This window comes from Elaeis guineensis, chromosome 2 (assembly GCF_000442705.2).
Source record: "Elaeis guineensis isolate ETL-2024a chromosome 2, EG11, whole genome shotgun sequence".
Lineage (NCBI taxonomy): Eukaryota > Viridiplantae > Streptophyta > Magnoliopsida > Arecales > Arecaceae > Elaeis > Elaeis guineensis.
The window spans coordinates 100518520-100543654 of NC_025994.2; the positions used below are offsets into that span (position 1 = coordinate 100518520).

The following is a 25135-nucleotide window of genomic DNA, read 5'->3' on the forward strand; positions in this document are numbered from 1 at the left end:
TGTGGTTTGATTGTTGAGGCGATTCAGTAACACTGAGAAATTGTGAAATAGATGCCTTGACGATAAATAGATATCTTTATAACTAATGAGTTGGAAACTCATTTATGCCACTAACTAGAGAGTACAGCACTATTGAACGTTACCCGCTCATATAAACATCCATCTTAAGGATAATGACACCTACAAGCTCTACTTTATAACCCGTTACATATCATCGACATGTTCGGCAGATATTCATGTGCACTTCATAGCTTGACTTTACCGATAGAAATCCTGAGATTGATCAAGTGGATCTTCGTATTCAGTGTATCAGCACACACTCATTCCAACCCAACATTCTATTTTGGCTTGCACTCTTATTTGGCTATTTTCTATGTTTAGCAAGTCAACACATATTCATATTTGGCTGGCACTCCTATTTGGTCTTTCTCCTTATTTAGCTATTCTACATTTGGCTTCTCTTTACTTAGTATGTAATCGAGATATTCCTTCTTCTTGTAATTGCTACAATAGCTAGACCTTGTAATCTATATATACTCATATTGGAGAACAATGAAATACAAGAATCAGAAATTATCCTCAATAAAGATATTACCTTCTTTATGGTATCAGAGCCTTGAAGCTCCAACGAGCATCTCTTCTTCTTCCTCCTTCTGTGCTCTCTCATGGCCACCAGTTCATCTATCTCCACCTCCTCCAATCCCTCTTCTCCTCCTCCACCCAACACAATGACTCCTCTCACCTTTCCATCGGCACAGCATTTTCTATCTATCAAATTAAATGCATCCAATTTTTTGATCTGGAGAAAGCAAATTACTCCCTTCTTAAAGGGTCAAGGCCTGTTTGGGTTCCTTGATGGCTCTCACCCACAGCCCACCGATCCGATTGCCGCTACTGCTTGGCAACAACAAGATGCCCAACTCGTAAGCCTTCTTGTTGCTTCATTATCTGAAGATTTGGTTCCTCTTCTTCTTGATAAAGAGACTAGTTTTGAGTGCTGGACCACTCTTCATGAAGCCTTTGGTTCCGCATCTCCTACCAGGCTCATGTCTCTGCATCTAGAGTTGCAGAATCTACGTCAAAAACCAGATGAGACCGTCACCTCTCTGCTCCGACGTGCCAAAGCTGTGGCTGATGAACTTGCTGCCTCTGGTAATAAGCCAACCGAATTTAATCTTCATGTATTGCGTGCTCTATGTGATGATCTACAAGATGCGGTCCCTGACATTCTCAACCGACACACCCCTCCGACATACACTGAACTTCATGGGCTGTTACTTAGCCATGAAAGCATGCGGGCATTTAGAAAATTAACTGTTGCTGATGCCACTCCTACCAATCCTACCGTCAATGCTGCTCAACGGTTCGTCCATTCTTCTAATGACCCTAGGCCCTCTATTGGCCGTGGCTTTACTCGAGGTCGTGGAGGACGTGGCAAGTTTGGTCGAGGTCGTGGTCGTTTTGGTCCACCTGGTGGCCGTGGTTCTCAATGGTGTTCGTTTTGCAATCGTAACAACCACTCTAATGCCACCTGCTTCTATCGCCCTCAGCAACCATATCCATACTTTTTCTCTCTACAACCCAATGCCAATTTCTCATATTCACCATATCCAAATCCAAATCCATCTCAACGTCACCCTAATCCACCACTTCTCCCTACCCCTCACCCCTCCACTGCCCTCACTTGGTACCCAGATACAGGAGAATCTCACCATATCACTCCTGACATTCATTCTATGTCCTCCTATGATGAGTACACTGGTCCTGATCAGGTGCATGTAGGCAATGGTAAGGGATTACATATATCACATATTGGTCATGGTTCTTTTTCCTCTCCCTATTCTTCTCTTTCTTTTCAGTTATCTAACATCTTACACGTTCCTTCTATTTCTAAAAATTTACTTTCCATACAACAGTTTGCAAAAGACAACAATGTCTTTTTTGAATTTCACCCCTTTCATTTTCTTGTAAAGGATCGAACTACCAAAACCATAGTGTTATCCGATCCGAGTAAAGGAGGATTATACACTCTCCATTCCAGCCCTTCTCCGTTGTCTGCATCTGTTCACGTAGTCGAGAGCACCACTCTTGATGGTTGGCACAACCGTTTGGGCCATCCCCATTATCGCTTGCTTCGCTCCATGGTGAAGACCAATAATCTACCCTGCAAGTCTGTACATCTTCGTCCCCTTTGTCCCTCATGTTAATTAGGCAAGTCTAGTAAGTTGCATTTACCTCCGTCCCATCGTCGCAGTCAGTTTCCATTAGATCTTATTTATAGTGATGTTTGGGGTCCTTCCCCTAGTCCATCTTTGTTAGGACACCGCTACTACATAATTTTTGTTGATGATCAAAGTAAATATATTTGGTTTTATCCATTAATGCATAAATCTGATGTATTCTCTACTTTCTTACAATTTCAAACCTTGGTTGAACGGCATTTCTCTCGTACTATTAAATCAATCCAAACTGACTGGGGAGGAGAATTTTGCTCTCTTCCTCAATTTTTTTGTAAAATTAGCATTACCCATCGTGTTGCTGCTCCTCACACCCACAAGCAACAAGGGGCTGTCGAACGTCGTCACCGTCATATTACGAAAATTGGTTTATCCCTTCTTGCTCATGGATCCGTGCCCATGTCATACTGGCACTATGCCTTTGAAACGGCTATTTTTCTCATTAATAGGATGCCATCTAAAGTCTCTAGTGATGTATCCCCCTTCGAACTCATTCACAACAAACCACCATCCTATGCCTTCCTACAAATTTTTGGGTGTCTTTGCTATCCTCTTCTTCGTCCTTACAATCGGTATAAAATGGAGTATCGGTCTCAACTGTGTGTGTTTCTCGGCTATAGTCCCTCTCATAGAGCCTATCGATGTCTAGATTTAAAAATAAATCGTACATATATCGCTAGGCACGTTCTCTTCGATGAATCTACCTTTCTTTTTCAATCTCAGTCTTCATTAACTTGTCCACCACCATCATCTCCCTCTTTTCCACCTTGGGGCGTTACATTACTTCACCCTCTACAAGAGGCCACCCCACTACCATCCGTTCCTCCATTGATTCCACATTCTCCTTTGCATCGTCTATCCAACTCATCATCGATTGCATCCCTCTTTTCTCGGTCTGCCTCAACACCTTCTCCTATGACCGATCCCACTCCAAGCCCTTTTAGCATTAACGACTCTGCACCTGTTCGAACCAGATTACTTACTGACCTCTATTGCAATTCCTCATTAGCAAAACCTTCTCTTCCTATGCCTTCCTCTACAACTAGCTCCCAGCAAGACAAAACCTCCTCTGACCCACCTGCCCAACCCACCCGTACACATTCCATGGTACTTCGACCCCGTTCCAACCAGCCATCCACCCTCACCACCACTATCCTCACCATAGAACCTACTTGCTTTACTCAAACCTCTAAACACTCTGAGTGGCGTGCTGCAATGACTGAAGAATTTAATACCTTAATTCGCAATGGTACGTGGTCTCTTGTTCCACGTTCATCTCATCAAAAGAATTTGGTCGGGTGTAAATGGATGTACAGGATCAAGAGAAAAGCTGATGGGTCTCTCGAGCGTTACAAAGCGCGTCTAGTTGCTAAAGGGTTCCATCAGCAACTTGGCCTCGACTACAACGAGACATTCAGTCCGGTTATCAAACCTACCACCATTCAGTCTATTCTAAGTATTGCAATCTCTCAAGGTTGGTCCATCCGGCAATTAGATGTTCATAATGCCTTTTTACATGACAACCTAACAGAAGAAGTCTACATGTCCCAACCACCAGGGTTTGAGGATCGCGACCATCCAGATTATGTATGTCATCTCCACAAATCTTTATATGGGTTAAAACAAGCACCCCGTGCCTGGTTTCACCATCTCTCCCAATTTCTTCTCCGACCAGGGTTTGTTGCCAGCAAAACTGATCCTTCATTATTTATTTTAAGGATGAGGTCTCATGTCCTCTATGTGCTCATCTATGTTGATGATATTTTGGTAACTAGCAATGACTCCAGTCTGATCTCTCTTCTCCTTCAACAGCTTGCTAAGAAATTTTCTATTAAAGATCTTGGTGATCTCCATTTTTTCTTAGGAATTGAGGTTGTTCGAAACTCTGCTGGATTATTATTATCTCAAAACTGCTACATTAAAGATCTTGTTTCAAAGGCAGGCATGGTTGATTGTAAACCTGTTCAGACCCCAATGGCCATGACAAAGGATTCTGATTCAGGGGGTGCTCCCCATCCGGACCCCACACAGTATCGCTCCATTGTTGGGGCTCTTCAGTATGTTACATTGACACATCCGGATATTTTCTTTGCAGTGAATAAAGTATGTCAGTTTATGCAGTCTCCTAATACTGATCACTGGATTATGGTCAAACGCATCTTATGATACCTTCAAGCTACACCTGATCATGGGTTACACATTCGTCGATCCACCTCTCGCTCTCTCCAAGCTTTCTCGGATGCAGATTGGGCGGGTGTGAGACTGATAGGCGTTCCACTGGGGGCTATGCAATCTTTCTCGGCCCCAACCTCATTTCTTGGGCATCTCATAAACAGAAAATAGTTGCCCGCTCGTCCACAGAGTCTGAATATAAAGCCTTAGCAGATGCATCAGCTGAACTTATCTGGCTTGAGTCATTGTTTCAAAAACTTGGCCATCCCTTACATGGTCCCCCGATTCTATGGTGTGATAATATTAGGGCCACTTATCTGTCGGCCAATCCTATTTTCCATGCTCGCACGAAGCATGTCGAAATTGATTTTCATTTCGTTCGTGAACGTGTTGCAAGATATCAACTATCTGTTCAGTTCATCTCCACCCAAGATCAGCTTGCCGATATTGTCACCAAGCCCTTGGGTACCTCCCATTTTAGGTTCCTAAGGGACAAGATGAAGATTCGTGCTCCCGATTCTTCATCTTGAGGGGGTGTATCAGCACACACTCATTCCAACCCAACATTCTATTTTGGCTTGCACTCTTATTTGGCTCTTTTCTATGTTTAGCAAGTCAACACATATTCATATTTGGCTCGCACTCCTATTTGATTTTTCTCCTTATTTAGCTATTCTACATTTGGTTTCTCTTTACTTAGTATGTAATTAAGATATTCCTTCTTCTTGTAATTGCTACAATAGCTAGACCTTGTAATCTATATATACTCATATTGGAGAACAATGAAATACAAGAATCATAAATTATCCTTAATAAAGATATTACCTTCTTTACAGTGGATGGCAATTGATTACCAATTTAGCTCTGATCTCTGGTAAGAAGCTGGAGAGCCTTAGGAAGTGGCGGCATGCTCACCTCCAGGACTCCCTCTAGGATGTGCACCACCTGCCCCATTGCTGGCCTGTGACCTTCAAAGTCTTGAATGCACCAGCAAGCAACTCTACAGACTCTGGTTAGCTCTTCAATGTCCGCAGCACCATTCAATCTATGGTCCAATAAGCTAAATATGTCGCCTTCAGTGATCTTTTTTGCAGCCCAGGAAGGATAAAAGATTTCATTCCCATCCTCAGAGTGCGCTGCATTTCGCTTGCCTGATATCAACTCAAAGAGCATCATCCCAAAACCGTAGACATCCACTTTGGAGGTGATTGGTAGGCCTGAGATCCACTCAGGTGCGAGATAGCCAATGGTTCCCCTCATGGTTGTCAATACCCTGCTGAAGTCACGATCGATGAGCTTTGCCATGCCAAAGTCTGCAACTTTTGCACAGAAATCCTTGTCTAGAAGTATGTTGTCTGGCTTTATGTCGCAGTGTATGATGCACTCCCTGCACTTCTCATGGAGGTAGGTTAATCCTCTCGCAATCCCAAGAATAATTCGATACCTCATCTTCCAGTCTAAAATTGTGGAATTGTTTTGAAAGAGAAGGGAGTCCAAGGAACCTCCTGACATGTACTCATAAGCTAGAAGCCTTTTGCTACCCTCGGTGTAGAAATCGCGAAGGCGAACCAGATTGACATGTTGAATAGCAGCCAATGTGCTCACTTCGGTTCGGAATTGCTTCTTGTCTCAAGCCTTCAAGCTTCTTCACAGCTACATCAGTTGAGTCAACTAATGTCCCTTTAAAAACAGAGCCAAAGCCACCATTGCCCAACCTCTCAGAGAAGTTCTTGGTCGCACGCTGCAGATCGCCATAAGTAAACAGAATCAAAGAACCCTCAACTTATTTTGACATTCTAATTCATTTCTGTTGGGATAAACTCGCACACAAACACAAATAACAATGCCACTGGTACAAACGGACATCAGAATCGCACCTTCAACACAGAATGAAAAATATATATATATATAGGGAAGAAGAAGAAGAACACACAGATTTACGTGGTTCGAAGATCAAAAAGATACTCCTACGTCCACGGGCGGAGGCGAGAAATTTTTACTATGTGAGAATCAATAGTACATCAAAGAGAAGCTTTTTAATCTCTCTCTTTTTCTCTCATTTTAATTCTCTCTCTCATGAAAAATATATTAGCAGAATGAAAGGAAGAATATCTCTTGAAAGAATCAAAAAAGAAGGAAATCCCACTGTATTGCCAAAAGAAAGGTCCGCGTGTGGGAAAAGGAAATCCCGCTGCATTGCCAAAAGAGAGGCCCGCGTGTGGGAAAAGAAAATCCCGCTGCATTGCCAAAAGAGAGCCCCCACCAAAATCGTGGGCAGAAACGGAAAGGGAAGACTGCTCTGTTGATCGAGTCAACCTGACAAATCTCCACCTTTGGCTTGGTCAATACGAATGTTCTCCATAATCTTGATCTATCTCCTCAAACTTAAATTCTCATAAAAATAATAATAGAAAATTCTCATCTCCTCCAAAATCTCGAAGGATATCCTCAAGTGCTGTAGACTCCAACCAAGTCCAAGCAATGTTTGAACTTAGCCACTGGAAGAGGTTTTGTCCGCATGTCAGCTGGATTGTCTTCAGTACCAATTTTTTTCACAACAATATTGCCCTGTGCAATGACTTCTCGAATGAAATGGTACCTTACATCAATGTGCTTCGTTCTCTCATGAAACATCTAATCTTCAGTGAGATGAATAGCATTCTGACTATCACAGTATATAATAGTCTCTTTCTGTTCTAAACTAAGTTCTCCAAATAAGCCTCTTAACCACATAGCTTTCTTCACTGCCTTTGTTGCTGCCATAAACTCTGCTTCTGTAGTAGATAATGCAACTGTAGGCTGAAGTGTAGCTTTCCAACTAACGGCACAACCACCAACTGAGAAAACATAACCAGTAAGAGATCTCCTTCTATCAAGATCTCCTGCAAAGTCTAAATCAACATATCCAGACAAAACATCACCGTTCCTGCCAAACTCCAAACAAGTGTTAACAGTACCTTTCAAATACCTGAAAATCTATTTCACTGCCTGCCAATGTACTTTACCAGGATTTGACATATATCTACTCACAACACTGATTGCTTGTGAAATATCTGGTCTGGTACAGACCATAGCATACATCAAAGAGCCAACTGCACTGGAGTATGGAACACGTGACATATACACCTTTTCATCTATGGACTGAGGTGATAAAGAAGCTGAAAGTTTGAAGTGAGCAGCAAGTGGTGTAGAAACTGATTTGGCATCCCACATGTCAAACCTCTGAAGAACTTTTTGAACATAACTGGTCTGTGTCAGAAATAATTTACCTGCACCTCTGTTCCTCTAGATCTCCATCCCAAGAATTTTCTTTGCTGCTCCTAAGTCTTTCATTTCAAACTCACTGCTGAGTAAAACTTTCAGCTGATTGATCTCAAAAATATCTGCTGTTGCAATCAATATATCATCAACATATAACAATAGATAAATAACAGAATTACCTGACAGTTTTCTGAAGTAGACACAACTGTCAAAACTGCTCCTAGAGTATCCATGTTGGGTCATAAAGGTATCAAATCTCCTATACCATTGTCTAGGAGATTGCTTCAAACCATATAATAATTTTTTTAGTAAACAAACATAGTCCTCTTTTTCTTCAACTTGAAAACTTTCAGGTTGCTGCATATAAATCTGCTCTTCAAGTTCATCATGCAGAAAGGCTGTTTTTACATCCATTTGCTCTAACTCCAAGTTATGAGAAGCAACTAATGCTAGTAAAACACGAATAGAACTATGTTTCACAACAGGTGAAAAGATATCATTATAATCAATACCTTCTACTTGACTGTAGCCTTTTGCAACCAACCGTGCCTTGAATCTAGCATCTTCAACACCTGGAGTACGTTCTTTCTTCTTGAAGATCCATTTGCAGCCAACTATCTTCTTTCCTTTAAGAGCCTTCACTAACTCCCAAGTTTTATTTCTCTGGAGAGATTCAATCTCTTCCTGCATAGCAACTATCCACTGAGCTGAATCCTCACGAGATATAGCTTCTGAATAGCTAGAAGGCTCATTAGCATCAAGTGTCTCTTCTGCAATTGACAATGCATAAGCAACCATATCTGCATATCTCTGAGGTAGTCTAATATCTCTTCTCTGCCTATCTCTAGCTAGAGAAAATTGCTGCATTTGTGGAGTTTCCTCTACCTGAGCTGAATCCGTCATCTGCTATTGTTGCTGGGAAGAATGCTTCACAATAGTAGAACCATCACTTTCAAACTCCACCTGTTTCATGCTATTACCTGAAGGACCTGCATCAGATGAAACAACTTTCTCCTCTCTAGGAGATAACATTGCAGATTCATCAAAAGTAACATTTCTTTCAATCAAAAATTTAGGAGATTTGGGATCAGGACACCAAAACCTGTATCCTTTCACCCCTGATGCATAACCAAGAAAAATGCACTTTTTAGCTTTTGGATTTAATTTACCATCATTAACATGAACATAAGCAGGACATCCAAAAATTTTCAAATCAGAATAATCAGGAGGATCACCTGACCACATCTCTTCTGGAGTCTTGCATGCAATGGCTGTAGCTGGAGAACGGTTCACTAAATAACAAGCTGTAGACACTGCCTCTGCCCAAAAGTCTTTGCTAAGACCTGCATTTGACAACATACAACCGGCTCTTTCTAAAAGAGTTATGTTCATCCTCTCTGTCACTCTATTTTGCTGTGGAGTGTATTTCACTGTACGGTGCCTGACAATACCTTCATTTTTACAAAACTCATTAAACTCATCAGAGCAAAATTCAAGCCCATTATCTGTCCTCAGCCTTTTAATTTTCTTCCCAGTTTATTTTTCAATCAAAATCTTCCACTGTTTGAATTGCCTGAACACTTCATCTTTATGTTTAAGTATAAACACCCAAACTTTTCTACAATAATCATCAATAAAAGTTAGAAAATACCTGGCACCACCTTTAGAAGGAACACAGGCAGGACCCCAAAGATCAGAATGAATATAATCCAGAGTAGCCTTGGTTCTGTGAATTGCTGTTTGAAAGCTGACTTTCTTCTGCTTCCCAAAGATGCAATGCTCACAAAAATCCATCTTACCTGTACTCTGACCACAAAGCAAGCCTCTCTTGCTCAACATAGTCATGCCCTTTTCACTCATATGTCCCAGTCTCATATGCCAAAGTTTAGTGACTTCTGATTCTGACATAGAAGGAGATGCAGCAGCTACTGCACCTGTAACTGTAGTGCCCATCAAAGTGTACAAAGTACTGGACCTTTTGGCTTTCATCAAAACAAGAGCACCTCTACAAACTCTGAGAACTCCACCTTCAGCTGAATACTTGCACCCATTGGCTTCAAGGGTGCCTAGGGAGATGAGATTCTTCTTCAAGTCAGGAACATGTCTAACCTGTGTCAATGTCCTCACTATGCCATCATGCATTTTAATTCGAATTGAACCTATCCCAACAGTCTTGCATGGGGCATTGTTCCCCATCAAGACAACTCCACCATCAATCTGCTCATAGGTGTAGAACCAGTCCCTGTAAGGACACATGTGGTAGGAGCAACCCGAATCTAAAATCCATTCATCTTTGGATCTGTCAATATTAATAGATAAAACATAATCATAGGACTCATCTTTTGCAACTCCAATCTCTACTGTATTCTCAGATTTTTCTGCTTCTCTTTTCTGTTTGTTTTTCAATTTGTAACAATCAATTTTGATGTATCCCTTTTTCTTACAGTAATTGCAGACTTTAGACTTGTTTCTTGACTTTGATCTGCGCTCTTCCTTCTTTTTCTCAAAAGTTCTCTCTTGAGACCGGCCTTTGGCCACAAGGCCTTTAAAAACTCCTTCACTGCTACCACTAGTTAAGTCCCTATCCATCAACTCTTTCAAAAATAGGGATGATTTCACATCTTCAATAGAAATAGAATCTCTAGAAATAAAGTAGAGTTTCTCTAAAGTGTTTAAATGATGGTGGTAAAGAGCAGAGCAATAAAAGGGCTTGGTCCTCATCTTCAATCTTGACTTCTAAATTCTCTAGATCCATAAGAATAGAATTAAATTCATCAAGATGGGTTTTTACAGATGTACCTTCAACCATCTTCAACATAAAGAGACGCTACTTCAAATGTAGCTTGCTGGTGAGGGACTTTGTCATGTACAACGACTCTAACTTGAACCACAAAGCAGCCGCTGACTTCTCATGGATGACTTCCCGCAGAACTTCGTTCGACAAGCACAACTGAATCACAGCCAGAGCTTTCTCATCCATCTCTTGTTTCTCTTCTTCAAATAATGTGGCCGGCATCTTCTCCTTTCCAAGTAACGCCTTCTGCAACCCCAGCTGCGTCAAGATCACGCGCATCTTAACTTGCCAAATATTGAAACTAATATTCCGGTCGAACTTCTCGATTTCAAACTTCGCAGCCATCTGGAATCCTTCACAAAGTAGCAAACGGAGCTTGTGTGCAGACAAAATGAGTGATCTGATAACCAGGCTCTGATACCAATTTGTTGGGATAAACTCGCACACAAACACAAATAATAATGCCACTGGTACAAACGGACACCAGAATCGCACCTTCAATACAGAACGAAAAAATATATATATATAAGAAAAAAGAAGAAGAAGAACACACAGATTTACGTGGTTCGGAGATCAAAAAGATACTCCTACGTCTACGGGCGGAGGCGAGAAATTTTCACTATGTGAGAATCAATAGTACATCAAAGAGAAGCTTTTTAATCTCTCTCTTTTTTTCTCATTTTAATTCTCTCTCTCGTGAAAAATATATTAGCAGAACGAGAGGAAGAATATCTCTTGAAAGAATCAAAAAAGAAGGAAATCCCGCTGCATTGCCAAAAGAGAGGCCCGCATGTGGGAAAAGAAAATCCCGCTGCATTGCCAAAAGAGAGGCCTGCGTGTGGAAAAAGGAAATCCCGCTGCATTGCCAAAAGAGAGCCCCCACCAAAATCGTGGGCAGAAACGGAAAGGGGAGACTGCTCTGTTGACCGAGTCAACCTGATAGTTTCCTCCTTTGAAATGTCCAAATTAGTCCTACAAGAACGCACAAGATCCCAAGAACTTAGATCAATTACAAATTTATGTGAGCTACTTGAACCGGGGAAGTCAGAGGCAGCGCGCCGGAGATGAAGAGTACCAGCTCCACTATCACCAACATAGAGTTGTTGAAGGTTCCGAAGGTCCCCAGTCCAAATTAAGCATCCACTCACATAAGCATACGCGTTACAAGAGCAGTTGTTCAAGCAAGCTTGTTCGCAGTCTTCAGCACTCCCAACAGTCAAGTTCTGTGGACTGGCAGGCAATCTCACATTGGTCATCTCAAGGAATCTATCCTCTTCTCCACCAGCCGAGCTTTGATTACTGCATCGCAAACTGGTTTTCCGCACGCACCCTGAGCTCCAAACGTTGAGCTCCCATTCTTCCATTGAAGCTGGTTCGAAACCAGGGGAGCAGCTGCAAATATTATCCGAGCTTTTCTGGTCGCAGATGCCAAAAATGCCACATAGAGAGTAGACATCACATTGGGCCACAGGTTGAGTAAAGACTGTCTGCCACTCCTGGGAGCTGTTCAGCCAATACCATTGCTTTAATTGCCCAGATGAATCAATCACACACCGAGTGATGAAAGAACTGTCGAGGATGGTATACATGGCATACTTCCGCTGCTTGTTGTCGGTGAAGGTGAAGTTGAAGGGACTACTTTCACTGGTCGTAGGGACCGCAGTGAAGTACTGGCCATTCCAAAGCCCGCTGCTCCAATAAACTTCAGAGCCATTCCACAGCAATACAAACTGATTGGATCCATCGGGATCCATACTTTCAGCGAAAAGCCCGGGGGCAGGGTTCTCGGGATTCTCCCATGAAGTGATGCTCTGATACTCGCCTGTGACCTTGTTCACTCCAAGCCATCCTCCTGGCATCCATGTGTTGGGTGATCAAAACTCTGCCAAATTGTAGTGTTTGACCCATATCTTATGTAATAAGCGAGATAAAAAAAAAAAAAGAGACGGAAGGAGGACTCCCGAAAGGAGTCTTCTTCTCCGATGAATCCCGATCGGAGAAGAACTCTAGGCCTTTTAGAACTCTAGTATCCCCTATAAATAAGCCTCTCCCTCTCTCAAGACCCTCCACCGGTGATCTTCGAGCCCGATTTCTCTCCTTTTCTCCGAAGAAGCCGCGGCAGCCTCTTCTCGTGTTCGTCGGAAATTGAAGGTCAAAGAAGCCCCCGGAGTTCACGTAAGGGTTCAATCTTTCTTCTTCTCCCTCTTCTCTTTCTTCCCATGTTTTTAAACTCCTCGCCGGCCGTCAGGATCGTCAAAAAATTCTTGAAAATAGTGAATCCTGTTTTGCTCTGTTTCGGCCGGACCTTTTCCTCTCTTTTCCGGCCACCGGCGCCGCTGGTTGCGGCGTCCCATCCCCGAGACCGGACTCCCATATATCTCTCTTCCTTCCCTGAAAGCCTTGGCCGCCGGCGACCGGCCAATGGTCGGAGTTCATGAAGAAAGGGGACGGATCCCCTGTTTTTCGAAAAAAAAAAAAGAGAGCCGCCGGCCGAACCCCATCGCCGGCCGTTGTTGGATCTCCGGCCATGCCGCCACCCCGCCGGAGCCCGAGCCACCGGGGGGGGGACCTCACGGTCCTCCCCTGTTTCAGCCAAGGGAGGCCGCGGGAAGAAAAGAAGGAAGAAGAAGAAGAAGAAAAGAAAAGAAAAGAAAACGGAAAAAGAAAAAGAAAAGAAAAAGGAAAAAGAAAAAGAAAAGAAAAAAAAAGGGCAAAAGAGAAAGAGAAAAATAAAAATAAAATAAAATAAAAAGAAGAAGAAGGAGAGAATTTTTCTCTCTCTCCTTTCTCTCTTCTTTCTCTCTCTTTTCTCTCTCCTCTCTCTACCTTCTCTCTCTACATTTTCTCTCTCTATTTTCTCTCTCTAGATCTTTCTCTCTTTTTGTGGATTTTATCTCTCTAGAATCTTTCTACTCTCTCTCTGATTACATCACAGACCCTAGGATAAATTTGAAATAAAAATATGATGATTTGAGATTGCTCCGAAATTCGTGTGGTAGATCTGATCCCAGTCCGATTCTATTTGAAATTTGTAACACTTGATTTATGTTAAGTCATCCTGATAGGACCTCTGATGATCCCGACCTTGACTGCCTCATCTGAAGGATACAAAAATTTCTCTCTCCACTTTCTCTCTCTACTTTCTCTCTCTAGAATTTTCTCTTTCTTCATAGATTTTTTTCTCTAGAAGTCTTATGGATCAGTGGAGGATCCTGATACATAGACAAGTCCTAATTTTGGTTAATCCGAAGAGAGGTCCTCGATCTGTGGATCGATTATCGATAATTTTCTTTATATATGATTTTTATATTTGATCAGGGTCATGAAGAGATACGATTGTTTGCATAAGATATCGAGTGAAATATCTTGTTAGAGAAATTTATAAATCAAAGAAGAACATTGATTTCTGTACTTGGATCAGTCACCGGTAAGGATAAGAATTCCTGTACATGATCATCATTATATATGTTATTTTACCGTTGGTTTTATTTCATTGATTTTGCATCGTTGGATTTGAGATTGATGAATTTGTTATATCTGAGACACTGTTATCTATTTATGTGATTTTGAGCATGAGTATGTTATATCAATTCATATGTATCAGCAATTGATGGCATGATTATATGGGTATGACATATTTATTACATTGCAAAATTTGAATTGATTAATGAAGTCAAATATTTTAATTTCATGAAAATAAAGAGAAAGAGAAATATGATTTGGACTGGCCTTGTCATGTGGAATAGCTTGCTAGCAGCTTATGCCTGGGACAGCCCCCACAGGCTTATATGTGGAAGAATATGTTCCGAGAAAGATCATGAAGAATCTGATCCGAGAAAGATCATGAATGATTTGATCCGAGAAAGATCATGGCCACTTTGATCCGAGAAAGATCATGAATATTTCGATCCGAGAAAGATCACAGAAATCGATCCGAATAAAAGATCGTCGCATGATCCTGGTAGTCCAAAGCCAAAGCCAAAGCTTAAGCTAAAGCCAAAAAGAAAGAATTAAAGATGATGTGATAATAGAAGAAAATAGAAAGATAAGACATGAAACAATCGTTGAATAAAATTGTTTCACTTATTTAACATATGATGATGCATCTCTTTTGATAAAACAGATAATCTATAAATGTTTGCAGTATTCTGGACAGTGAACATCGACTTTTATGTGATATTGCCTATCATTATTTTCAGATTATATTATTATATTGGTGTGATATGAGAATTCTTACTGGGCTGTAAAGCTCACACCCCTTCATTTTCTTTTTCTTCTCAGAGTTACAAGATGTCCATGGTTGACTATGGTATGGATTTGTGAGTGAGCGGATGTATAGATAGAGTACCGTTGATACCTGATCAGAGGATTGAAGGAATGTTAATTGTAATTATGCAAGTTTTATGAATTATTATTGAAATTAAAATTATGGTTGATAAGGTTGTAATGATTTAATTTGGCCTTGCATATTCTTTAGGGCTTGCTCTAAGGAGTGTGCGGCCATCACGTATCCGACCCGGGTGTTGGGTTCGAGGCGTGACAGAATGGTATCAGAGCTTAGGTAATGATCATTGGAGATTACAATATAAATGATTAGAATGTGATAGAATAATATCAAAGCTTAGGTTTAAGATCACTAAGATTATGAAGTGATATCAAAACTTTATGTAAGATCAGTAGGATGTGACAGAGTGGCATCTGAGCTTAGAGCTTAGGTTATGTTCATTTGGAGACAATGATACAAGTGATTAGGATATAATAGAACAGTACTAGGGCCCAAGTCTAAGGTCACTAGGGATTGTCATATAAGTGATATCAAAACTTTGAGATTATAATCAATAGAGTATGATAGATAATATTAGAGTCTGAGGTTATAATCATTAAGGATGTGATAGAATGATATTATAATTTAGGTTATGATCATTAGAGAATATGATTTAAGCGGTATTTAAGCTTAAGATTATAATTATTTGAAATTATGACTTTAGTGATATTTAAACCTAGGTTATGATCATAAGAAACATGATTGACATAAAAGAAAGGAATCAATATTTGGAATTTGAATCAATAAATACTATGATGAAACTTTATGTATAAGTGGTATATGATGACTATAATAAAATTGACAAGTTATATCTTAGATTCCAATTAGTAAGGTTGACCTAAGTATGAAAGAGTTGATCTTGAAATGAAGTGGGAGGTATTGATAAGTTATGTTGAGTATACTATATGATTTTGGAATATAAAACTTATATGATCGAAGATCATGATACTTTTTCTAATTTCGATGATAATTGACTGAGCATTATAAATTTTGGACTTATCAAAAGAAAGTTGTTGCCCAGCTATGCAACCCAAGAGGGGGGGTGAATTGGGTTTCTAAAAATTTTAAGCCCAACAGATTACTTATGAAGATCAAAACAAAGACTTTAATTCAATATTAATTGCCTAAAGCAGGAATGCAAGAATATAATAAAGAAATAAAGTGAAGAGATAAAGCACACCACAAACACAAGGATTTATAGTGGTTCGGTGCTAACCTTGCACCTACATCCACTCCCCAAGATCCTACTTGAGAATTTCAATCCACTATCCTTTGTATTCAACCCGAATACAAAACGTCGGAAACTCCGACACTAGCTATCCCAAGCTAGAACACTTGTTTCTCGGGTACAAGTAAACCCAAAATACTCCGATTTCAGGTTCGGATCAACCTTTCCTTGTTTTGGAAATCCTCCAAAAACAAGAACAAAAACTCACAAAGAGTTAGAAAATTTAGAGCACAAATTAATACAATAACAGCTCCTTTAAATGAGCGAATATAACAATAAAAGCTTTACTCAAATGAAGAACCCCTTTTTCGGATTTTCTCAAAGTGGATGAACGCTTGAATGCTTGAGAAGAGGTTGATTGTTGATTGAAGATCTCTTGAAAGCTTTGAAACAATCTCTAGATCAAGGTTGAAACAATAGGCGTGAAGAATTTTCTCCTTGAAAGATCTTGCTTTTCTCTTTCACAATCTCTCTGGTATATTGTGGATCCTCTCTCTTTTTCTTTTTGGATTTTTCGTTGATCTCAGGCTTTTTCTTGCAAATTTCGGATCCTCTCTTCTGTTCTTCTCTCTCTTTCTCTGCTCCTCGTCACTTTTGATTTCACGTTTGATCCGCTATTTAATCTGCAATTTCTTTCACCATTTAAAGCATTTTGTAGCATTAGAAGCAAGAGAAAACAATTTAGGTAGATAAAGAGCCGTTAGAGGATTTTTAGGAAGCATAAATGGCAATTAAAACGGGCAAAAAAATAGCCGTTGCTGACATTTCCCATCGCAGGGGTCGACTCATGAGTCGACTCATGCTTCAGGGGTCGACTCATGAGTCGACCTCTGTTGCAAAAACCAGAGAATGCTTTTCTGAAATTTCTTGGCTCAAATTAGCAGGGGTCGACTCATGAGTCGACTCATGCCTTGTGGGTCGACTCATGAGTCGACTCACAGGTCGTGCCAAGCCAGAAAACTAGCGTGCCAAGGAGAATTTTTGCGTGCCAATCAGCTCACAGTGCCATGAGATGACTCATGAGTCGACTCATGCACTTCAAACCTTCATAACTTCAAGAATATAAGTCCAAACACAATAAAATTTTCACCAATAGATTTCAAATCATTTGTTCTACCAAATGGTACTATCAAATCAGGATTTCAGTGAAATTACGATTTTGCCCTTGAAGAACATAAGGACTTTTTCATTTTAAAATTATTTGTATCCCTTCAATCTGCTTTGTAATCATCAAAATCAATCTAGGAGCAACAAAAGTTAATTAGGGTATGGTCTAAGAAGAAATTTTATCATATGAGAGAAAAATATTTTTGAGTATTGAACCTATAAGAGGATCATATATGAAACTCAATCTTAGATGAAAAATATACTTGAATTTTTATTATGAGAATATGAGATACACATTTTGGTGAAATCTTTGGTTACTCAAAATATTATATTCTGAATATGATTCTTTGATCTTTCAAGTTGTATTGAATTTCAAGTCAAAAGTTTACTTTTTTAAGTAGATCAAAAGTATTTTATTATTGTTAAATTAAAGAAAAAAATTTATTTTATCAGAGTATGATATACAGGTTATGATGAAATCTTTAACAATTTATATTTTCATCTTTGGATTAGATTCTTTAATTGTTGAAGATAGTGGAGTGTATTAATTATTCAAGTCAGAGTTCGGATTTCTGAATTGAACTAAGACATCTTGTTAGTGTTAAATTTTGAATGACTTATACAAGGGACAAGATTTTCTATGGATTTATCGATTAATATTAAGGGTTGTGATGAAGAGAGCTCTATAAGAAATAATCAAGTTGATTCTACTTAAGGATGTTGGCTTGAGTTCTTTTAGTTGTCAAGTTAGAATTAATTCTCTTAAAAAGGAAGATTGATTTAGAAATTATCTAAATGATTGTAAGGTAAATCTAAGATTAACTCCAATTAATTCTAGACATGTTGGATTCTTGAAAAGTGATGAAACTTATACAATAATTTCAAATATAGGAAGTAGATCAAAATTTAATTTTTATATGCTATGCCCAAAGGTAGTAAAGATGAAGAAACTTAAAATGTTGTCTTAAGTCTTATATGAAATTTGAAGGTTGGATCTATCCTGAATCGATCTAACATATAAGGATATTTTTATCTTTGATATAATTATATAATTTGATAAATTAAGGTCAGAGTGCGCAGCAAAAGCATGATGGTTTAAATCGATTAGAAATATTAATTCTTTGATTCCGAAGATATTATGGAATACATTAGTTGCAAATAAGGAAGAATTTTATTGATAATGAAAGGATGCTAGAAATTTTGATCTAATCTGATCATAGCTTGATAATTTTTGTCAGTAGGTTGCTTCATTGTAGATAAGGCCAAGAAATTTTAAATATCTCAAGTTTATTAACAGCTTGATAGTTCTGATATTAGTTCAAACTTAGAATGTCCTGATATACATCTCATATTTTTAAAAAAATTTAATATTGTTACTTAAACTGATATAGAAGATTGAGATTTTTCTTAAGATGAGAGTCTATATATAAAATTTGTTGGAAGATCAAGTGAAGAAAGAAATCGATGATTGTGAAGAGTGATCGATGTTTGATCTTTATTTATTTTCTATCAAGGGTAGTCTGAGATAATTATGAATTTCGAGTGAAATATATTAGACAAATAACGGTGGTATATTAATACAAGTCTAAAATATTATGGTTCTTCGAAAAAGTTGAGAAATCAATAAGAAGGGATGAGTTTGAAATTTCAAATAATTTTTGTTATAACAAGATCATGAGAAATAAATAATATATAAGATATTATTGTAAGCTTGAGAATGACATGAAGAATGTATACTTTGAAATAGGTATCTTGAACAACATAACTTAATTTCGATGATGAAATTATTTTAAGGAGGGGAGAATGTAATAACTCAGATAAAAAAAAAAAAAAAAAGGACGGAAGGAGGACTCCCGAAAGGAGTCTTCTTCTCCGATGAATCCCAATCGAAGAAGAACTCTAGGCCTTTTAGAACTCTAGTATCCCCTATAAATAAGCCTCTCCCTCTCTCAAGACCCTCCACCGGTGATCTTCGAGCCCGATTTCTCTCCTTTTCTCTGAAGAAGCCGCGGCAGCCTCTTCTCGTGTTCGCTGGAAATTGAAGGTCAAAGAAGCCCCCGGAGTTCAGGTAAGGGTTCAATCTTTCTTCCTCTCCCTCTTCTCTTTCTTCCCATGTTTTTAAACTCCTCGCCGGCCGTCAGGATCGTCGGAAAATCCTTGAAAATAGTGAATCCTGTTTTGCTCTATTTCGGCCAGACCTTTTCCTCTCTTTTTCGGCCACCGGCGCCGCCGGTTGCGGCGTCCCATCCCCGAGACCAGACTCCCATATATCTCTCTTCCTTCTCTGAAAGCCTTGGCCGCCGGCGACCGGCCAATGGTCGGAGTTCATGAAGAAAGGGGACGGATCCCCTGTTTTTCGAAAAAAAAAAAAAAAGAGCCGCCGGCCGAACCTCATCGCCGGCCGTTGTTGGATCTCCGGCCAGGCCGCCACCCCGCCGAAGCCCGAGCCACCGGGGGGGGGAACCTCACGGTCCTCCCCTGTTTCAGCCAAGGGAGGTCGCGGGAAGAAAAGAAGGAAGAAGAAGAAGAAAAGAAAAGAAAAGAAAAAGGAAAAAGAAAAAGAAAAGAAAAAGGAAAAAGAAAAAGAAAAGAAAAAAAAAGGGAAAAAGAGAAAGAGAAAAATTAAAATAAAATAAAATAAAAAGAAGAAGAAGGAGAGAATTTTCCTCTCTCTCCTTTCTCTCTCTTTTCTCTCTCCTCTCTCTACCTTCTCTCTCTATATTTTCTCTCTCTATTTTCTCTCTCTAGATCTTTCTCTCTTTTTGTGGATTTTATCTCTCTAGAATCTTTTTACTCTCTCTCTGATTACATCACAGACCCTAGGATAAATTTGAAATAAAAGTATGATGATTTGAGATTGCTCCGAAATTCATGCGGTAGATCTGATCCCAGTCTGATTCTATTTGAAATTTGTAACACTTGATTTATGTTAAGTCACCCTGATAGGACCTCTGATGATCCCGACCATGACTGCCTCATCTGAAGGATACGAAGATTTCTCTCTCCACTTTCTCTCTACTTTCTCTCTCTAGAATTTTCTCTTTCTTCATGAATTTTTTTTCTCTAGAAGTCTTATGGATCAGTGGAGGATCCTGATACATAGACAAGTCCTAATTTTGGTTAATCCGAAGAGAGGTCCTCGATCTGTGGATCGATTATCGATAATTTTCTCTATATATGATTTTTATATTTGATCAGGATCATGAAGAGATACGATTATCTGCATAAGATATCGAGTGAAATATTTTGTTAGAGAAATTTATAAATCAAAGAAGAACATTGATTTCTGTACTTGGATCAGTCACCGATAAAGGTAAGAATTCCTGTACATGATCATCATTATATATGTTATTTTACCGTTGGTTTTATTTCATTGATTTTGCATCGTTGGATTTGAGATCGATGAATTTGTTATATCTGAGACACTGTTATCTATTTATGTGATTTTGAGCATGAGTATGTTATATCAATTCATATGTATCAGCGATTGATGGCATGATTATATGGGTATGACATATTTATTACATTGCAAAATTTGAATTGATTAATGAAGTCAAAGATTTTAATTTCATGAAAATAAAGAGAAAGAGAAATATAGTTTGGACTGGCTTTGTCATGTGGAATAGCTTGCCAGGAGCTTATGCCTGGGACAGCCCCCACAGGCTTATATATGAAAGAATATGATCCGAGAAAGATCATGAAGAATCTGATCCGAGAAAGATCATGAATGATTTGATCCAAGAAAGATCATGGCCACTTTGATCCGAGAAAGATCATGAATATTTCGATCCGAGGAATATCATAGAAATCGATCCGAATAAAAGATTGTCGCATGATCCTGGTAGTCCAAAGTCAAAGCCAAGGCTTAAGCTAAAGCCAAAAAGAAAGGATTAAAGATAATGTGATAATAGAAGAAAATAGAAAGATAAGACATGAAACAATCGTTGAATAAAATTGTTTCACTTATTTAACATATGATGATGCATCTCTTTTGATAAAACAGATAATCTATAAATGTTTGCAGTATTCTGGACAGTGAACATCGACTTTTATGTGATATTGCCTATCATTATTTTCAGATTATATTATTATATTGGTGTGATATGAGAATTCTTACTGGGCTGTAAAGCTCACACCCCTTCATTTTCTTTTTCTTCTCAGAGTTACAAGATGTCCATGGTTGACTATGGTATGGATTTGTGAGTGAGCGGATGCATAGATAGAGTACCGTTGATACCTGATCAGAGGATTGAAGGAATGTTAATTGTAATTATGCAAGTTTTATGAATTATTATTGAAATTAAATATTATGGTTGATAATGTTGTAATGATTTAATTTGGCCTTGCATATTCTTTAGGGCTTGCTCTAAGGAGGTGCGGCCATCACGTATCCGACCCGGGTGTTGGGTTCGGGGCGTGACATCTTATCACAAGATTTCCGGTGTCGAGAAGAACTGCAACTGTCGAATCCGATGTTGATGGAGTTGAATTGGATGACCAAACTGGGATTTTGGAACTGTTGAGGAGGACTAGGTTTCCATCTTCTGAGATTTTGAACTCGGCAGAGGAGGTGTTGGAAATGGGTGTTGCTCTGTTCGCCACCCAGAATACAGTTTGGACTGGAATTTTTTTGTACCAGATGCCTACGTAGTAGTTACGAGTGTTACCTCGCGTGAAGAACCCCAGCACAAAGTTGCCTTCTTTGGACACTATGGTCTGGTTTCCAGAGAGGGACTGGCCCGAACAGATGTTATCAGTTGCCACAGAGTGTTGGATGTTGAGAGAAGAGAAGAGAAAGAAGAGAAGACATATAGAAAGAGAGGAGCATGGCCTCATCTCAGTATGCATGGGGGCAGAAGCATGGAAAAGAAACCAGCCTGCTTATGTAAAACATATATAAATAAGAGGAAGTGGCTGCAGCCTCTTTATAGGTTATTTTAAAGTCATTCAAATTTCAAGTTATATATTAAAAGGGAGGATTAAATTTCTTATCCTTGCCTGTTGATTCTTTGTCTATGGAATGTTGTACGTATGTATGGTAGAGATGCCACTTGTTGCATGTCTTGTTTTCCCCTCTTTTTAACGTGCACCAGTCATACCATCACACTTGCTCAAAGAATCAGTTTATGCAATGATCCTTTTACCCTCCAACCAAACCATTCTTTCTTGTGATGGATGACGTAGAAATGAGAGGATTTAAGTCATCGATACTTTTAGGGTTCAGTAGAAGATTCACTGATGGAAAGTTAAGCCAAATGACACGAAAGAACAAACAAATGGGAAAAATCGACAGCTGCCTTGCCCTCCATCCAAGGCTAAATAGCCGGCCTTCAAGATCGGGTAATCAGTCCCGTTGGAAAATCTAATAGATTGCCTTACGTTTCCGGCAAGCAAGAGTCAAGTGATAGGAAGAGTCAAAACCCCGTTCTACGCCACTGACGGAATGTTTCTACCCAAACGACGTGCAAGAACAAACTCCATTCAAAAAAGACATGCAAGAACAAACAAATGAAGTCCAAGTAATTAATGTTGGAAAGAGATAGTGAAACACCATCAAGCATGGTGAATTATCAACATATAGTTGTTATGGACTAATACCCTCTTCAAGTCCACGTCGAAACTTCCTATGGAAAAAATCAATAGCTGCTTTCACTAGTCATACCGTTATACTTGATCAAAGAATCAGTTTATGCAATGATCATTTTACCCTCCCACCAAGCCTTCTCCCTCGTGATGGATGGCCTAGACATGGGAGGATTTAAGTCATTTATAATTTCAGGAATCATGAGAGGATTCACTGATGGAAAATTAACCCAATTGACATGCAAGAACAAACGAATGAAGTCCAGTTAATGTTGGAAAAGGATAATGCAAAACCGTCCAGCACGGTGACTTACCAACATCTAGTTGTTATGAAGGACTAGTATCCTCTTCAAGTCCATGTCGAAACTTCCTATGGAAAGAAAAAATCAATAGCTGCTTTCACTAGTTATACCACTACACTTGGTCAAAGAATCAGTTTATGCAATGATCATTTTACCATCCAACAATGGCGCCCTTCTCTCTCGTGATGGATGGCTTAGACGTGGAAGGTTTTAAATCATTTATAATTTAGGAATCATGAGAAGATTCACTGATGGAAAGTTAACCCAAATGACATGCAAGAACAAACAAATGAGGTCCAAATAATGTTGGAAAAAGATAGTGCAGAACCAGTGATTTTTGTCAAAAAAATTAAAAATTATGTGGTTCAGTTGCTCTATCTGCAGCTGAATCTAGCAATAATTAAATTTAGTCGCACTAAAGCCAGTGCATTAAGCTTGGCCAGCTTGTAAATTTTTTCTTGACAACTCATATAGACGAGTTATAATCAGATCTATTTGGACAAGATATTAAGAAATACATGCATAGTAATCACATGAGAATGACCTAAAGCTGAACTAAAGATAAATAAAAGTTTTTTTTTTTTGTTCATGATGAAAATGCTAGAGACCTTATTCATCATGTACTCATACCAGTGATGGGAGAAATTATACTGTATATTGCATGTATTGAGATGAATGCTTGATGAATGGGATCCATGAAAATGAGAAATTGTAATTGGCTTCATGCACAAGCACGTAGTGTCATGCCCCAAACCTAGCACCTAATTTGGATACATGATAGCTGCACACTCTCTAGATAAGCCCTAAAGAATATGCAAAATATGTAAAATCACTCTATTACTTGAACTCCAGATCAGACCCATCCAAAACTATATGTCCTATAATTCTCAAAAAAGAAAGAAGGAAAGGTTGTAAGCTTTACAACCCAATAAGAATTTTCCATACTCACACCAGCATGAATATGAAATATCTTTTAACAAATATACATAACTGATAGAAAAATAATAAAATTCATACATCATCAATATGATAGTTGAATAATATCAATAAAATTTTGTTCAACACATTACATGTTACTAATTAGCAATTTTATTTAGTAGTCTTTCAGATAAATTACTTATCATAATCTGGTTAACACCATTTTGATTCGAACAATATTATTATTTCGATACAGGACTAGATTCACTCATGCTCCAGCCCATGGTAAGCCACCATGTTTCCACCCATGGCCGACAACTATATCTCAATCTATGGCTGATATCACATACTATGCTTCACACATGTTGGCTAGTCCAGATATCCTTCAATTAAACATGGTTCATCATCTTAGTTTGATTTTGGCATTAAACTAGTCACAAACATTCTTCAGCTCGTGGCAGACCAAACATCTCAGCTCGCGGCTGATATGCCATATTTCACATATGGCCGACTATTCACTTGCTTCTCTTTCCTACACTTTATGTTCGTTTTTCAGGTATTAGACTAATTATAACCATGCTACAACCCATAGTCGGCTAAAACAATACTGTACCCTAGTCTGAGGCTGAACCAGCACATACAGCATGTTTCTTACATAATCAAATAGTCCAAACACCATCCATGCCCTATCCATATCATATACCATGTTTTACATATGGCTGACCATCCACATGCTTTCTTTTTCCATGCTTTATGTTTGTCTTTCTAGTATTGGATTAATTACAGCCATGCTCCAATCCAAACAAAATGCTGCACCCTAGCCCAAGATTGATCCAGCACACACATCACGCTTCTTGTATGGCCAAATAATCCAAACACCGCCCATACCTTATCTATATCATTAAAGTCATCATCCGATTTTTGGTATTAAATTAGTGACAATCATACTCCAACTCATGGTAGGCCAAATAATACCGCATCCCAATCTGAGACTGACCCAGCATATACATCATGATTTTTTGTATGACTGGCTAACTTAGATGCCATCCACCCCTATGTTAAATCATATTTTCCTTAATTATCATTAAGCATCAATGAATCATACTTGAAGTAACACCAATTCAACAATATACAATATACATATCGATAGATATAGAATATTCATCAATCATACCGATTTAATTTTTTATAAACATATGGATGATCATA

At 38.9% G+C, this 25135-nt stretch overlaps 1 pseudogene; it reads right to left on the reverse strand.

Moving 5' to 3' along the window:
- Window positions 1-56: 56 nt before the first annotated feature.
- On the reverse strand, window positions 57-21971 carry LOC105050084 (G-type lectin S-receptor-like serine/threonine-protein kinase At2g19130; annotated as a pseudogene).
- Between the last annotated feature and the right edge of the window lie 3164 nt (window positions 21972-25135).